The sequence below is a fragment of the Falco cherrug genome, chromosome 2, assembly GCF_023634085.1.
Source record: "Falco cherrug isolate bFalChe1 chromosome 2, bFalChe1.pri, whole genome shotgun sequence".
Taxonomy (NCBI): domain Eukaryota; kingdom Metazoa; phylum Chordata; class Aves; order Falconiformes; family Falconidae; genus Falco; species Falco cherrug.
In genome coordinates this window covers 55,104,635-55,122,700 of record NC_073698.1, presented here as the reverse complement: position 1 = coordinate 55,122,700, position 18,066 = coordinate 55,104,635, and the positions used below count along the sequence as shown (strand labels likewise).

Here is an 18,066-nt window from a genome sequence, read left to right as displayed (position 1 = left end):
GGAACAGGCAGGCTGACCCAACTCGCTATGCATGCTCCCCATGCACAGGGGAAAGCATAAGAGGTAAACCAGGGAAAGCAGAACACAGTGGCCAGAGCTGCACCTGGGAGCTGGGGAAGAGTAGTGGTGGCAGGACAGGAGGTTTTTTGGGCTGTTGCAGCTGTGTCAGGAGAAACTTGAAAGAGAATCTATGCTGCAGATTAATTTGGTCATTCACCTCCTGTTACCTCACTCTTCCTTGAGGAAAAAACAACAAACCAACCAAAACCAAATTGCTAAGTCTCGCTGTGTAGCAAACCTCTTCAAGATCATGTTTATGGACCATTTCTTTCAAATTGGCCTTCCTTGCTGATTCTGGTTGTGGTCCACTGATGTTATCAGTGCTGGAAGACAATGTCCGAGCCCAGCTCTCTTGCTAGCTTCTGCCATGGTTTTAAGTTAATTGAACCTGGTCTTGAAAATCTACTAAGTGTTGAACATGTTCTTTGCAGGACTGATATCCATATTGTCCAAGTGTACTCAGAGAATACCTAAGGAACAGGACAGGATACCCAAGCCAGGCAGTCAACATATTGCAAGAGCACTGTGTCCCTTCTGTCACAGAGCATGCTTTGATCAGGGGAGCTACAGCAGCCAAATATCTCCCTTTAGGAAAAAAGAAGTTTCCAGTTGGCCATAGCTCTATGGCCATGATCTGGTCTGTGCTTATCCACTGCATTTACAATCTTGCCAGTATTACGGTGATCAAATATACATAATAAATGCAATAAATAGAGCACTTCAGACATTTTTCTGTATGCAGAATTGTCCCACAACAGCTCCAATTAAGTAACCAGATAACAGACGGAAGGTCAGGTTTCGGATTGCTACTGTGATCCATTCACAAGATGACAAGTATTAAGATGCAGGCTTTCAACATAAGTATTAAGTTGCATGCTTTCAACATGAGTGGAAAACACATACTGAATGCAAGCGATGAATATTTCATGTAAGTAAAATCAAAGGAGACAATTGCTTTCTATTCTGTTATTTTTTACTTTTTCCAAATATATTGTCTTTGGTGGAAACAAAATGAGATCGTGCTCTTTGGTTTTACTTGGACAACTGAGGACAGGTGATAAAATTCAGATATATCTGTCAGACTAATTTTTCCCTTAATACCTTCTTAGGTGCTGTGCTTTGCAGTCATTCACTGAAGAAGAGATCCTGACACTTCCTATAGGCAGTCACCACTAAATCGGTTTGACTTCTGGATCAAGTTTTACAGGTAACATGCTACAGCAGCTGGCAACGAATGGTGGTACAACATTTTTGTTTCTGTAACTTTTCCTTTATTAGTACTTTCTGGAGTAAGTTACTTTTCTGGCAGTGTCTTTGTACTGATTTCTGTAGCCACCTTCACTGGCAGAATTTTCCCACCAGATTGACATGCTGCAGTTTTTGCACTGTGAACTGCACATTCAAATGGGGGCATTAGGTCTTCTTTGTCTTCCTGTCTATGGAAAGACCATGCAAAGGAGCCTCCATCTAGTTATTCACCCTCAGACAGTCAATTTTTAAGATAGCTTGCCTACACAGGCAGGTGAAATAATCCTTCAAATACAAAGGGCAGCATTCTTGTCTGCCAGAGCTCCACAGAGCGTCACAACAGTTTCTTCTCAGTTCCCTATTGACACAGTTCAAGGCAGGCTGAGACATGGAGAGCACAGCCCTAATTTCAGGGGTTCCCGAGATTTCCCTAAGTGTGGATTTGATCTGCCTTAAGCTTGAAGAGTCTAGAAAATAATCAACAATTAACACAAAAAAATTCCAGGAATTAAATGAAAAAAAAAACTGTTAGGGATGCTTTGTAATATTTTAATGTGTGCATTCACCCACAGAGACCATCATGAACTTCATTAAATAAACAAGCTTATGTACACTATGTGCCAATTAATGCATTAATCTGCAGAAAGGATTTGGTATTTAGGCTGAGGTCCCTAGGCTTCTAGGGTTTGGATGATGCAAGCTGGTGATAAACTTATACTCAATGTAAACTCATTTATACTCATTGTATAAATGTTATGCATAACTTCTTGTAACTTCACAGAAAAAATATATTTTACAATTATTATGGAAGCAATAGATGAATCATAATTTGATTTCAGGTTTTTAATATCTTTTAAATCAACTTGAAAATATGCACTACAGGTAACCAGAACAGTTTCTGAGCCATTTACCTTTTACATCCTCTAGTTCCAGCTTCCATGACTATTACCTGTTTCTATTAGGAAGCATTTTAGTTATACTAAGTAATTTGCTTATTTAATGCAGGAGAGGTTCTACAAGATGCCATCATTCCTTCAATGCTAAGAAGTTCTAGGGTTATGGTATTATATTACAACAAATAGAGTACATTCTCCATTAATCTTATTTTGGATATTCAGTTCCTACACACAACAATATGCTAATGACACATTCATGTAATTGTCATGGGAATGCAGTTTCTAGAAGTAAACAGCAGAAAAACATTGGTACATGGGAAAATTCAGGAAGTCTCTAGTCCAATCTCCCACTCAAAGCAGGGGCAGCCATGAGGTCAGATGAGGTTCTGGGCTCTGGGCTTCATCTAGTCCAGTTTTTTAAAATCTCCACAGATGGAGATGCTACCTAGATTTATTCAACCCCATCTTGAAATACATTTGAATTTGCAGGGATGATTGGAAAAGCAGAAAGCAAACATTCTCACACTGAAAATATGCCACTGTTATATCTTCTTATGACGGGAGTGAACAGTGCTATACAGAAGCCTTTGTTCAAATTTGGGTCTATAAATTATTATGTCTCAAAATATTATGCCCTTTGGAGAAAACTATCAATCCTCTGTGCACCTGAATCTCTTCCATCTATAATGCAGAACAGAGTTACCTAATTATATTGCAGGGATGTTGGGATTCCTACTTCATTAGCATCTTCAAGGCATTTTGTCACCTTCAGGAGGAAAGCACTGATACTGGCAACAGCAGCAGCACCATCTCAATATATGAGGTCACAGTATAAGGAAGGATTATGGCCTAGTTTTACTTATGCAAATGATAGTAAATATACCTTAATGAGAGTTGGCAGATGCTGCACTGCAGGTTAAGAATGGCCCCAAAAGCTGATTTAGAACACAAAATGTTCTAAATTATTTTAAACGTTAAAAGAAAAGTTGAAACTTGAGACATTGACCCCATTTCCAAGCTAGTGCAAGCAGAAAGTAGAGCATCTTCTGCACAGCCTCTGTGCCAGTGAGTAATTTCTGTCACTCCTAACACAGATCTGCTCACATTCAGCAGAAATTACAGGGTTTTGAAAAATTACATTTCTTGTACATACAGCAGATGCTTAGATTTTGAATCCTAAATTCCCAGAAGATTTTATCTATAATGGCATGGTACAATGCAGAGTCCCTCAGGACTTCTCCAGTTGAAGTTCAGGGTTGCTACGGGTAGGTCAGGTTCACTTTAGAGCTCTCCTCTGTCTAATGTTCTCAAATGTGCAGTAACATGCTCAGTAAGGTTTGTCCCTTTCTGTCTTACAATATTGATTAAATGTGCGTGCACACCATTTTTCACGGAACCCACAAAGCAGAAAGGATAAGCTAGGAGAATGAAAAGGTCCCATGGAGAACTGCCATGCTATTATGATCTGCATTGCAAGCATCCCTTATTCTTTCCTCTGAAGGTTCACAGACCGAAAGACAACTTTGGGACTTGCACACAGTGCTACCAAGCCAGGGTTCCTGAGCATCACAGCCCCAAATACCTTACATTTCTGGCAATACAAAGACCCAACTTCAAGAATTTAGCCCAGACCTGGGAAAAAAAAAAAAAAATTAAATCCCCATAGAATAAGCAGATCAGAGAACCCATGTCTGCTACTTTTTGGTAAATATCCTAAATGCTGGGTTGTTGGACTCACAGACCTTAAGGGTCTTTTCCAACCGAAATGATTCTGTGATAAAGGACAGCAGGCGTCTCCTCTGATATGATAGCTTTTTGAAAGAAAAGAGTGAAGCAGTCATTTTGAAAGGCAAAGATTATGTCAAATTAATTTTTTTCAAGAAGGAGATATCTGTAGTCAGCTTGTATTTACATCAAACAAAATGAGATCCTACATTTTGATTCAGTGCTAGCTTGGTTAACATTTAGTAATTATTATCTAACAATGACTTCATTAAAAAAATTCAAGACAAACAAAAACTATGTTTCACAAAAACTGAGGAAAGTTAACTTAAATTCTTGGACTGCCTGCACTTGAACAACAAAACATGAATTTTCAAGAAACAGCTAAATCAAGCATTATAATTAAAAGGACAAAGTATTACCTTTCTGTGAATTTCAGTCTTATATTGAGGTTTTCTTTTATTTCTTTCTTTATTTATTATGTCTGGACAGGTAGTAAAATTATTCACAAGGTCTTGGAAAAAAAAAATTAAATCCTTGAGATCCTGCTGCAGTGTTCGCTATTAATATTATTTTTTTTTACCACCATATTCAAACCTTGTGCGTCCTGTGCGATTTGCAATATATGCAGAATATACAAACTTGGTGCCTCCACTGGTAACCAACTATCTTCTTGACTGTCTCCTCTCCTTTTCTGAGATCAGTTATAGATTGGAGATGCAATGACCCTGCTTTCAACGCCCTCTCTCAAAGCTACTCATGAGGGATAATTTTTTCCATAGGCTAGTAAGCCTGGATGTCAACCATGGTTTTCTAACCTTTTTTTAATCCCAAATACACTATGAGAAGGAAACATACAATATAGGGCATGTAATGAGCAAAAATACGCTCAAGACACAAGAGGCCCCCTTCTAAGCACCAAGTTGAGCAAACAGTGAGAGCAACTGTAAGAAGTGAGACGAGGCTGTAAGGAGCAGGGGAAGGGAGCTGAGGAGAGCCAGAAGTGTCTTTACAGATGGATGTGTTACTTGCTACAGAAAACACTTCCTACAAAATCTTATCTCCATGTTTCTCTGCTTCAGCCAAAACTTAATGCACACAATTTCTTTCACAGACTTGAAACCATGTGTCCAAATCAATGCATTCTAAAACAGAAGTTTGTGAGAAACACACAGGAACGTTTCAAAGATGGAAAAAAAGAATTAACATATCAAGTCAGTCTCCATGAAGAAATAAGAAAAATAAGAGCCTAATAGAAACATTTGGTTTTGAAGAAAACACAGGTTCAGTTTTCACCTGTTTACCCTTCTTGAAAATGTCTAGTCTGTCACTTAGAAGTTCAAAATAGTTATTTTATATTAAAAACCCCAAGGCTTTCCAGTGAATAAATGTCCCCACTGTGAAGTAAATGTGCAAATATTCTAAAGTTGTACTTGAGATACAGTGATTGTCATTAAACTGCTGATAAGTTAATATTATGTATAATTAAATGCAATTGTTTCCATCATACAGCTGATCGCTATTCCCCCTGTTGCAAACAGGAAATGACTTCATGGAATCAATTGGTGACTGCTGACAACTTAATGGAGATAACTATAATGTAATTCTGTCTCTACACAGCACAACTGTTCCCTGAAGTATATTTCCTATTGATATTTTGTAAAAACGCCTTCCATCCAGTATATTTCAGGATCTGCAAAGTGTGCTTTTCCACCCTGACAGCTTCATGATGAAGTTGTACAGTGTCTTACATAGTATTTCTTAACATTTAGGAGGGCACACATGAAAACAGAAAAATGAAACATAATCTTTTAATAAATGTCTCTTGCCAGCATGCCACTATCCCCAACAGCAGCACCTGCTGTTTTCATTTCTTGTAGCTTCATTTATTACAGGCCCTTCATTATCTCAATACTTCTTATGCAATCTACTTAGAAATCAATACAGATTTGGCTAAAGGATATAAATATGAAGACAACCAATAAGAAGTCTGACTCTAGAGAGAATTGCATTACCTATGCAAGAATACTAAGTAACAACACTTGCTGAATAGGGAGTCTCATTTAGTGATGTTTTATATATTTTTATATATATATATAAGTAATTAATTACAGAATTGGGAACCAAAAGATTATAAAAGCATTGTGGTCAATCAAATCCTCTTTGGTTGATTTAAAGAGGATACAGAGTGCAAAAACTGTTAATTATACTAACAGAATGTGGGGGCTGGGAAACAATTATGAATGGAGAAAAATGCTTTGACACTGTCATTTAAAAAGAAGCAAAGGCAAAAGCACCTAAGGATTTCTCCTGAGGATGCATCAAACCAATCAGTTGCTTGGATTCACCTGGAAAAAAATTGTCTCCATCCATGACTAGTACTTTCATTAACTAGGAACAGCACAGCAAAAAGGTCAGTGAGCCAGTTTCCAAGTGGTTCAGGATAAATTCCACATCATTGTCACAGAAAACTTACAACAGATTTCAGTTGCTGCTTTGCTAAAAATAATAGTAATAAAAAGATCCCTGGTATTTTATTCAAAGCTGAAAGCTAATGTACTGTGAAAAAAGACTTCAGTACAGTATTATATAGAGGACATTTGCCATTTCAATCTTCATTTTACAGGCTGTTTAATATATTGTTAAATGAAAACTGACCCTGGGAAAAAAACCCAACATGTCCTATACTAAATTAAGATGGATGTAACATAGCATACAACCCTGTTCTTGTTCTCTGAAGTTACCATGGAAATAATAAATAAAGTACAAATTAGTCTCATGGGAAATTGCTAAAGAACATCTTTTGAGCACTTCTAAAAGCATTTAAAGAGACTGAAAATACAAACTTCTTTTCTAAAATGAGCCATAAGTGAAACAAAGAGTGATGAGGTGATAACTGCTTAATTGATTGAATGGGTTCTCTGTCTGTCAAGAATTCCTGCAAGCCATCACAACAATTGCTGTGTAGAAGAGAATGGAACTGTAAATCAAATTTAGAAGATGGAGGTAATCACTTCTTCACCCTCTGGACTTCTCCCTAGCAGTTCTGATTCAGCAAAACACCTGGGGAATTTTTAACATTAAGATCCAAACCCTTTCAAAGGAAAGCTTCTAATTTGGAATATATTTTGCCTCCAGCCTATATGTAATCCCATAGAGTCAAATGGTGCTCACATTCTTAGTTTTATTCCTGGATTAAGTGCCTTGTAGAACTGGGGCTACGGTGAAGAATAAGAAGCAGCTGAGCTGGGTATTAGAAGCAGGTTTCGTGCCAGGCAGATAAGAACATTTCAATGAGAAGGGGTATATGTATGTATATTTTACTTAAGCAGCAATATATCCAGGTGGTGATGAAAGACATCATGTGAACCATTACCAGACTGCACTTGCCCATCTGTGCAAAGCTACAGTTTTCTTTAGTTAATTTTATGCTCGTTACATATAGTGATAGATGACAAGAATTAAGTTTTCTGAAATTCTGTTATTTATGGGTAAAATTAAAGAACAATAAAAGATAAATGGTGTAGCTGTGGCCTAAATGACAACCATATGGATAATAAGATTTAGCACATGATAAGGAAAATTTTCAGTGGTGTGAAATGTAGTCTGATGTCTATTAACAAGGCATATTTTTGTCACTCTCTAATTTCCAAAGCAAAACATGGAAGCTTAAATGAAATTCACTCACAGTGTGGGCTGATCTCCAGCTGCTAAGCTCTGTGGGGCATATGTGGGGCTAAACTGTCTTCTAATTACTTTTGTTCTATTCTACCTTTTTTTGTGGTAACTTGCTACCCATGGTTTGTAAGTAACTTAATGAGGTTTTGTAAATGATATAGCAAACATGTTTCTTGGCTTGAGGGCATGACGTGTATTTTTGATTTGCTTCTGACCTGATTTCTGAGCTGTTTACCTCAAATGGGACCAGCTATTCAAGGAACCACGAAGTTTTGCTGCGTTAACTGCTGCTGTTCTATTTACAATTTATCTTTATCTGTTTTCTTACTGAAAAATTTCTAGCAGCTAGAAAGTACTGTGTTTTCATAATTTTTAAAAACATACACCATCTTCAAAAAAGTATTTGTATTAGGATTCAGGTTTCTCCTGTAATTACTCAGTGCAATATATGTAAGAGCTCAGATCCGGACCAAGAATCTATTCTAGTTCTGAGGATTGTAGATTCTCAAAACCCTACTCTACAGGACATCCTGTAGACAGTTGTTTTGTTCTTTCATTTCTCTGTGTTAAATCACCATTAAAAATGTATTAAATGCAATTTCCATACTACTTTTGCATATAACCATTAGCTTTCATTTTCATATGGTTCATATGCAATCATAAATATGATAAAATAACTACAGGTGCATGGGCACATTCTTTGTAGGAAAAGCTGGCCTGCATGAACAGGTTTAAAAATCATTCACTATTTAATTAATTTTATCAATTGAATTATTGGTAATATGATATTGATAAGCCAAGTATAAAAATACCTTAGAGACCTAGAGATTTTTTAAGATCTTTCAGTAGAAGTCAGGCCTAGTAACAACGTTACACAATGTTTTGGTGGACTTGGCAGTTCTAGTTTTACAGTTGGACTCCGTGATCTTAAAGGTCTTTTCCAACCTAAGTAATTCCATGATTCCTTTTATTTCACAGGCTACTTATGGCTCATCAGGTATTGTTTTCCTTCAGTGCCATTCCTGTCCATCATTGCCAGCTACTGTGCCTGCAAAAGCTATTTTAAATGCAAAATGCAAGAACAAGCCCTATAACTTGACCCATCTACTGAGCCTTGGATCAAAGAACATCAGTTTTGGTTTTGGTCTGAATTAGGTATCTGACTGGTCCCAAATCGGAGAATCTTTGTGAATGTAGAACTCTACCATTATTTTTTTTTCTGCAGCACTCATTCTGTTGCAGATGTAAAAGCTGAAGCTGTACATCACCATCGTTTTTTTTTAAAAAGCATTGTGCTTAATTAAGTGCATACTTTTTTCAATTTTGACATATCGTAAAAGAAAGCTTACAAATAATTAATGACATTTCATCACTATCAAGGCTAAGAGTAGAGCCGCAGAGCTAGCTATCTTAAGAAAGTATGCTGTCATGTATATCCATTTAGCAAGTAGATACAGTACTCCTGAATTTATGTGAGCTGGACTAAAACGTGCAACATGTGTTTCTCATTACATCAGGAGGTCTAAAACTAGTAAAAGGGATGGAAGAAAGCAGGGAAAGGGAAAGCATGTCTCAGGCCCAACTGGTCAATTTTATGGCTAGTAGATATTGTCTTAATCTAATTCTAGTCATTAATGACTAGAACTTTATTTTATTATCAAGTATGTACAGGCAACTTTCATGAAAATATACAATTTATTTATTACTTTTTATATTATCACTTATTATTTATTATTATTTGCTGATTATTACATTGGAAAAATTATTGAGAAGACAAAGCTTAGCATGCAAAGGCTAATTAAGAAATATGGTTAAAGGTACATTCAAAGAAGCTCCCTAGTCAGAGGGTAACAATGCATGTGCATTTTCCCTTTTAAAGACCAATACCAATTGAACCTACAGTTGGGGAAAACTTTGAATTATACTTATTTAAGAGTTCTGGTCTAGTAATGTTAAATTATGATTGAATTATAGAATAAAGATGAGCTAGAAGAAATTTCTTAAAAGGCATGAGTAAGACAGCAGAAGAGATTTATATCCTGAACAATTTCAGTAAGAAAATGCAGTTTCAGAAAACTGCAGATGCCAATTTCTCAAAGTTATCAGAAATGTGATAGCAACAAAGGGCAATCTTCAGTGAGTTTGCATAGAGATTCAGATTATTTTATTTTTCTTTTTACAATTGTGTTCCAAACTTCGCAGTTAAATACTTAGATATTTGTTGTATAGTCAAGTTTGTTTTGACTTTAGTAGACTTACCCAGTGAGCACACAAGGCAATCTGAAGACACAAGGCAATCTGTTTTCTCAAATTCCAAAAAAAAGCCATGTTGCAGCCACACTTCTTGGGTTTCTGGAACTCAGAATGAGCTTGGGAGGCCTTGGAACTGGGTCTTGTTTCCCATTAAACTCAAAGAATTAGTGTGAGGTCTTGTCCACCAAAGATGGACACTTTTTAGGAAGGGACAGTCAGAAGGTGACACAAGGTGAACCCTTTCATCAGAGAACAACTTGTGTCTTGGCTAAGTTAAGGAAAAATATTTAATGCCCATTCCTTTTTTTTAGGCAATGTAAGAAAAGTTTGTTGTAGCTACATTTCAATTCTATCACTATTAGGAAAATAAGCAATATGGAGATACACTATCAAACAATTTCAGTGAAAACTGGAATTTCATTTGCTATTGCTGGAAGAAACTCTGTTTTCTAATTGTGAAGATACAGTATTTTTTCTATTTCTAGTCAGACTTTGTTTTCCATATGGTGTAAATAGGATTAAAGAAACTGGAAAGATCACCTTGCTATTCTGTTTTTATGATTAATTTTATTGGACCCATGGGGAAAAAAAACTTATATGAATAATATTAAAGTAGTTTACAGCTGATTATCTGTCTGATTACAAAAGGGACTACAACACTGCAGAGTAATTTAACTGCAAAGAATTCTGTAAATAAAAATTGTATTAACAATATTTTTGTTATCAGAAAAGTAAACAGGTGTGTTTTCTTGGAGCAGAGCTGTCTTAGCAAACACATGATATTTCCAGTCACACAAAGACCATCTGTTCATTCTTTTAAATTCCAATTAGTGCTATTGAGTGATTTATTTCATTAATCTCTTCTACAAGTGTTTCTTCTAAGCTTTGCCTGCATGAGTGTTCTCCTTTGATAGAATGAACCTGGAGGATATATGGCTGCTATCCTGAAGAAGCTAACTGCTCTTCCTGCTCAGGTGTCCTTTTCAGCATCCCAAGGCATACAATATTAAGGTACTGTTCTGAAACTTGTCTGCTCCTTCTGCAAGTATTTTGTAGCTGTTCTTAAGCATTCTTAAAAGGTGCATCAATAAAATGGATTGTTTGTTCCAGTGCACAGCTAAGCACTATAAATAAATAATTTATGAGATTAAGGAGTCATACACTTCTTCAGGGAGGAAGAAACTGTACTTCTAGTTTAAAGCCTTTCTCTATACCCCCATGCCCTCTTTCTTATGGGACTGAATTAAATTAACAAAAGCTCCCAGGAAAAGATCATGTTATCATGGAAAGAATGGTATGCGTACTGTGAGTAATACGCCAAGGAAAGATGCAGGGAAAAAAGTTAGCTTTAGAATTACCTTTCTTTTAAAGCTGGTCAGCTTGATCCACGGTTTAGGAAACTTAGACTGCTCATTCGTAAAAAAGATTACATAAATGAATGGAAAATGTCCTCATTGTTGAGAAGAATCTATTCCATTCTCAGTAGATGATGACCTTACACCATCTGATTGCTCTGAAATTACTTCTCCGCTGTACAACAGCCACACAAATTAACCAGACAGGAAGCCTCCGTCACTAGAGCAGATCCATCAAGAATAAAGAAGTGGTAGGTCATGTCTCCAGCACAGTCATTTACTCAAGAACAATAAAACAGATCTATCTTTCTCATTTCTTCTACAAAATAAAGTTTAAAGCCTCAGTTCCTGACTTCAGAGTACCAAATGATCTGGACAATTGTAATTAAATCACTTCAAACTCTTAGAAGTCTGTAGTCAAACTTTGATTCCTCTAGAACTGTCAGAGATAAGCATAAGGATAATCTGGTCAGCTAAGAAGGCTTTCTCAAGGATTAGTCATGGTATGAAATGAAATGCCAGAGGATCTACGGATTATTACACATACCCCTAGAGAAAATAATTGATAGTTATGAACAATAATTAGATAAATTTGGAGTTTGCAAACACAACCAGGACAAAAGCTGTGATACGAATCAACATGTATGTAGTTCTTTTAGTTTTCATCCTATTTCATCTTGGTACATCAAGGTTTACTGTATGTGGTTTTTTAATTAAAAATAGAATACAATTCATTACATAAAATATCAGGTGATAGTGATTAACATTTTGAATTCCTGAAATGAGAGTCTACAGGGCAAGAAAAGGAAATAATTCAGATTTAGCAAAAAAGTTTTTCCATTCCTGCCTTTCCCAATTTCTTCAATGTTCTGCTTAATGGAAACTCTAATTATTGAGGATTCTTTTATCTTCTAGTGGCCATTAACTAGAAATCTATATACATTGATAGAGAATAATATTTACAGTTTTTCTTGTGAAAAATCCTTATTAAAGCAGCTGACTTCATTAAGAAAGCATTCAGGATTTTCCAGTTGGGTGCAGGAAGTTTGTATTTACAATTTTGTATGATGATGGAATTTTACAAAAGAATTCTGCCTTTTTTTTTTAATTTAAGGGAAGGATTAATAGGTTTCTTTTTTCGTTATACATAAATTATTTAACACTGCCTATTCTACCTAATGCATTTTCTGTCTGTGTTTTCTGTCTATTCACAGTGACTCTGGTGTTAAAAAAAGCAACTGTATTCACACAGACAATCCCCGTTCTTACACATACATGCATAAATACACATCCTTACACCCAAAGCTTTGTCCTTTTTTGATTCTTGCAAAAAGAAAAAATAAAAACTCTGCTCTGAAATGGTGATTGTTTGCAAACAAAGAGAAAAGATGTTGCTACTGTTCTCATTCCACTGGGAGGAGAAAGAATTTAACTTGATGGAATTATGAAGAAAATTCTGATAAACAAAGCATAAATCTGTACTGGGGTTATTCTAATTTTACTTACTTTGTGTTGATTACTTGTGTTAAATATCATTTACAGAGAAGCTGCTTCAATATATCTTTTAACTTATTTACATTCATGAAGTATTCAAGTGCTTTGGAAACAGATACTTGCTATAAATTTCACACTGAAAATCAGAATAGTAAAAGTCAACTACTAGCAAATATTTTCTTATTTCCACAACTGCAGTGTGACACATTCTCAGAATGAACAATGTGGTGAGATTACCTATAGAACTTACCTAAATATGTTGAACTTTACGAAACATCCATCCTTATACAACACCAATACAAACGGTAAAGAGAACATACATGTAAAAAGACAGAACATCAGGATATTGAAGTTACCTGACCTTTTTTTTTTATTATTATTTTTTAATTCTGTCTTTTTGTGTGGAATTATAGCCTTAAATAACTCTGACTTACAGTATTTATGTCTGTTGCTGTGATAGTTCCAAAGCCATGGTACTTTTCAAAGCATAGCTGCTGCCCTAAGAGTGATGCTGGCATCACTTACAGATTCAGAAACAGGGCTGCTACAGTTAATTCACTTGCATCCTTGTTCTGATGATACAATCATCAGAACAAATTAATTAATGTCTCTGCTTAAAAGCCTGATCATTTAGGTCAAAATACACTTTGCAAGAGTGAACACCTGAGGCTGATCATGAATTGAAATACGACAGCATAATCTCTTGTTTATGCTTCTGTCTTTATTGACTTCAGTATTGTCACTTTGATTTACATCAAATAAGGACCAGTTTCACTATGTTTTCCAGGTCTGAGCACTGAGATTTTAAGACAATTTCTGGGGACACAAATCTTAAACAGAGTTTTGAACCTTAAAATTAACTTTATCTTGCTTTCTAGACGTTGGGGGTTCTCACTCTGCAAAAGAAGTGCACAGTTTGCAAATGAAAATGCAGCATACTACCTGGTTACATATATTCCCATAAGATTTGAGAACCAAACCTGATATTTTTCATCCCATCCATCTATCCAGTAGTATATTCATTTACATGATGCCTAACTTATAGCTAAGGAAAACCTGTCTTCAGCATATGTCCCTGCTGAAACTTGTGCAATTGCTCTGCTGTCTTCTGGCAACAGGTATGTCACAGAAACACAGTTCACCTTGATGACCAGAGTCTGGACTTATTCTGCAGCAATGACAATTACAAAACGACCTCTTTTTTTTTTATGCAAAAGACCAATTTTTCTAGAAAAACATAAGACATTAGGATTGCTGAACCCACTCATGCTGCTTTTGCAAATTGCTTTTCAACCTGTGTCCAGTCTTTACACAACTGAAGATATGGTTGCTCTGCAGTGATTTATACTGTCATTTCTCCAGGCCACAAGAATTACTTGCTTCAGTAGACATTACAATTTTTTCACGTAATTCCCTTTAGCCAAGCATATTTTAAAGAGAGATTTAATAGTCAAAAGAATGCTATTGAAGAATTGAAGTTAGAAATATTTGCTACAGTGTAGCTATGTTTTCTGTAATAACATACACCATAACATTATCTTAAAAGCTTTTAAATAACTTGTCTTTTACCTGCTGCAATAGCGTTGCTCTGGGTTTATATACCACCACTGGCATAGCAGAAATATTAGGAAACCTTCTCCCTTTACAACAGATTCAGTATTTAAACTTTTCAATTTTAAATCAATGAATTATTTAAATTACATTACCTGAGTGTTAATTTAATTCATACTTTGAACTTATACCAGTATTTAACTGTATTACATTTTCAATACTAGAGGGAAAATGCCTTTTTTCTTTGGTTGGAAATGTAGTCCTTGCAATGAATCATTTCTAATGAAGCTGTACATTTTTCAGTATTTATTTGGACTAAGAAAAAAATACAAGATATTTTAATTACGAAGTAAAATGCAGTCAATTTTTAACAATTTGTTTAAAGGATATTTGCTACATAGAGCTTTCTTTAAAATAATTTCTCAAAAGATGCTTTTACTTTCCAGTGCTAGATCCAATCGTTAATCATCCCTGTGTGAGCCATTGCAACCCAGCGTCCCTTCAGACTGCAAAACTGTTCAAACTATGTTAAAAATAAGGTGGACATTAGCATATCTCTCAGGAGCACCGTTTAACCTTAATAACTAAGCTGTTTATTGAACCTGAGACCACACTGTAGGGGTTTATCTGTACATTTGTTCCAATAAGATAAGATTCAACACCTGTGACAGTGCAATTTGAAATTTGTTTTTTGAATTTCCCATCCTCTAGCAAGGGCAAACTCTATTCTGCTGCACAAACACAGAAGTAACCAGAAGACTCCCAGTATATAATGCACTTTCTGAAGAAACATTCCTGAACTAGCACAATTCTCCCAATATGGGAATTGTAGCTACCTGTTGTAAGAGACTCTGTCAAAGCCCCACAGAAATCCTACCTCCCACCAAACCAAAAAGCACACAAAAGAGTGTATAGCAACAGAACTGGAGCACCTGGGGTGGGATTGATCTCACCTAAATGTGATAGCCTCTCCTACAGCAGAATGCAGCAAATCCAGATTAGACTTTTACAGCTAAATGAGACTAATTCCACTTAAGGAGTCCTTGTTTTTCCCCACTGAGTGTAACGAGACAACACCTGCACTGCTGAATAAAACAAGGTCACGGAGAGTACTCTGGCCTTCAGGCCAAGTGGCACAGGTTGGTGCACTGCATGGTCCTACTTACCGCTTCCTTTGAATCCCCTTGTTAATCTCACGGGTCCTTTTAAATTATTACTATTTGTAGGGTGTGGGTTTTATTTTTTTTCATTTCAAACTATATGCCAAAGTACTGAAGTGCAACTCACTAGAGCGACACCTTAACAGCATGAAATGGGATTTGTTTTGCAAGTGCTAGAAGGCAGCATGAGGGCAGAAGGGACACTACTGGCATCACCAAGGAGCTCAGGAACTGTGTATGCCACAGAGAGCAAAGCCTGGTGCAGTCCTTTTCATACCCTGTATTGGGAATGGCCCCTCAGATGTCCTCCACAAACAACTCCTTAGCACCATCCTGCAAAGAAAGGACTAGGTGGCATGGGCCAAAACCATGCCAGGAATGTGTGGTAAGGATGAGCAGCACTACAGTTCTCAAACCCATCCTATGGCCAAGCTTTATTAAGCTGTACAGACATAGACAGTGACCGTGTTAAAAGTAGATACTTGGCTACATCTGATGAGTCAATGAAAAAGAGAAGCAGGAAGAAGATAGAACTTCCCTAAGAAAGAAGTAGATATGGGATGCATGAAGACAAAGAGTGAAATAAAAAGGCAGAGATATTTAGGAAAACATATGCAAAGCCAATAAATCAACTCATGACATTACTCAGACTCTCCAAATCAATTTATCTCTTCTATGAGAGTCTCCCATATGGAATACATAATAAAGATGGGTGCAGCTAAGCCATTTACTTGAAAATGACACAAGGTCCGCATGTGTACCAGCACTAGCATTTGTAATGATTTGAAATGCAGACAATGGTTTGGATCAGACATTATTATTTTTTATACATACTGTGGTTGTGCTATCCTCAGTCTTTATTGTTTGAAGATGCTAGTTAAGTGTCTGATGTCAATGATTTCCTACTCTACATCCTGAAAATTTTGGAAATGGATATGAGATTATAGACTGCTGTCTCTTTTTGGTTAAGTGGAAATCTTAGTAGATAGAACACTTCTTTAAAATTTTGATCTATTTTTGAATTCTTTTTATTTTTTCTGGTTCACATGATAGCGAGAATCTTGCAAGTGGAACACAACTGATTGTATATTTTCAAATATGAAGAACCAAGACAGAAGCCAAAATATGTGAAGAAATAAAAAATTATGGAATATTTTTATTTTCAGCTTTCTTAGCAGTACCCTTCTCTATTACCATCATAGTCCAGTGCACATCAGGCTTACAGCCTCCTTTGCATGTAAACCCCAATTAAAATTATATCATGCAAACTATCAAGAGAAAAGCACCTTAAAAACTTGTGGTTTTTAACAGGAAATACTGATGCTTCTACAGTCTCCATGCAGTTAATTTCTTCAAAAGATCCTGACACATAGAGAGGATGTGAGTGCTGTGCACAAACTGCTACAATGAAATACACAAATGGACACCTAGTAGACTTCCTGGGCTTGCATGTGTATGCATTTGTATACACGTCTCTACCTATCTGTCTGTCATCTACTCAACCCCAGAATCTCTAAACAAATTATCTGGTCAACTCTCTCCAATCATACCTTAAATTTTGTTTTATATTTATTAGTTTTATAGTGCTGGTACTATGCCAGGTAGATCAATGTTTAGAAGACTGTAAAGACACTTCAGAGAGGTGAAATACTTTCTATTAGCTGTTAGCAATCACCTTTTATGATGTCCTCATACTTTAAGTCTTGATTGCTAGTCTCAAAACAATGTACAGTTAAATTCAAAACAAGGTTGAAATAACAAAGCAGAAATGGATCTAGAAGCTTCCCAAATACCTCTTCATATTGACTCAGCAGAAAAGGGGTAACCTGTCTGATGTGTACAATCACAGGCAGTGGACATGATATCAGCTATATAAAATGTCACATTTTGATCATGTCATCTTGATAAGCATATCTTTCAACTTTCAAAAATTTGTTTATTTAGTAACCTTCAAAGCTGGTCTAAGAAAAATATCTTTTCTTTGATTTAACTGAGAATTACTTGTTCTTTCATCTGAATAAAAAAAAATAATTCATGGCTGTCAGGACAGGCTACTCATTTGGGAGTATAATTGGGAGTACTCGTTTGGGAGAAATATTTACAGGTATAAAAATTTATGAAAGTCAAATGACCTTCCAGAATTCATAAGCTGGTAACTCATTTTTTGTAGGATTACCTAATTGAACATGAAGCATTTGGCAAGTGTCACTACTGGAAAGGGAAACGGAACAAGTTTCATCAAGGAAAAAAATAAGTGCTCCTGAAATCATGATATGGCCTGTGATGGCATAATGTGGTTTGGAACTGAGTTTAGTGCTACCCTGTTGAAAGTCAAATCTGAGAGCTTCACATCTTTTGGAAAGCTGTTTCATTTTCATGCATGGTTTCACTCCTTAAAAACAGCGATAAAATAAATTCAGTTAATTTATGTGTATACCGCCATAGACCATGGTGTGTATATGGATAGAAGTCCCTGGTTTAGACATGACAGCTCATACATCCTATTTGGGAAAGAACTTCATTGTATATTTGAGTGTAAAGCAGAGGTGTACATTTCCCTAAAATAGAGAAGAATTTACTGACATGCTTCCAGTTAAATTACTTCTAATTGAACTTCAGAGTCAGCTTTACTTTCAGCACCTTTGCGTA

At 36.0% G+C, this 18,066-nt stretch overlaps 1 protein-coding gene across 1 annotated transcript in view; it reads right to left on the bottom strand.

Moving 5' to 3' along the window:
- GPC6 (glypican 6) overlaps window positions 1-18,066 on the bottom strand; it is a 773,218-nt gene that overhangs the window by 420,707 nt on the left and 334,445 nt on the right. The window lies entirely within an intron of this gene.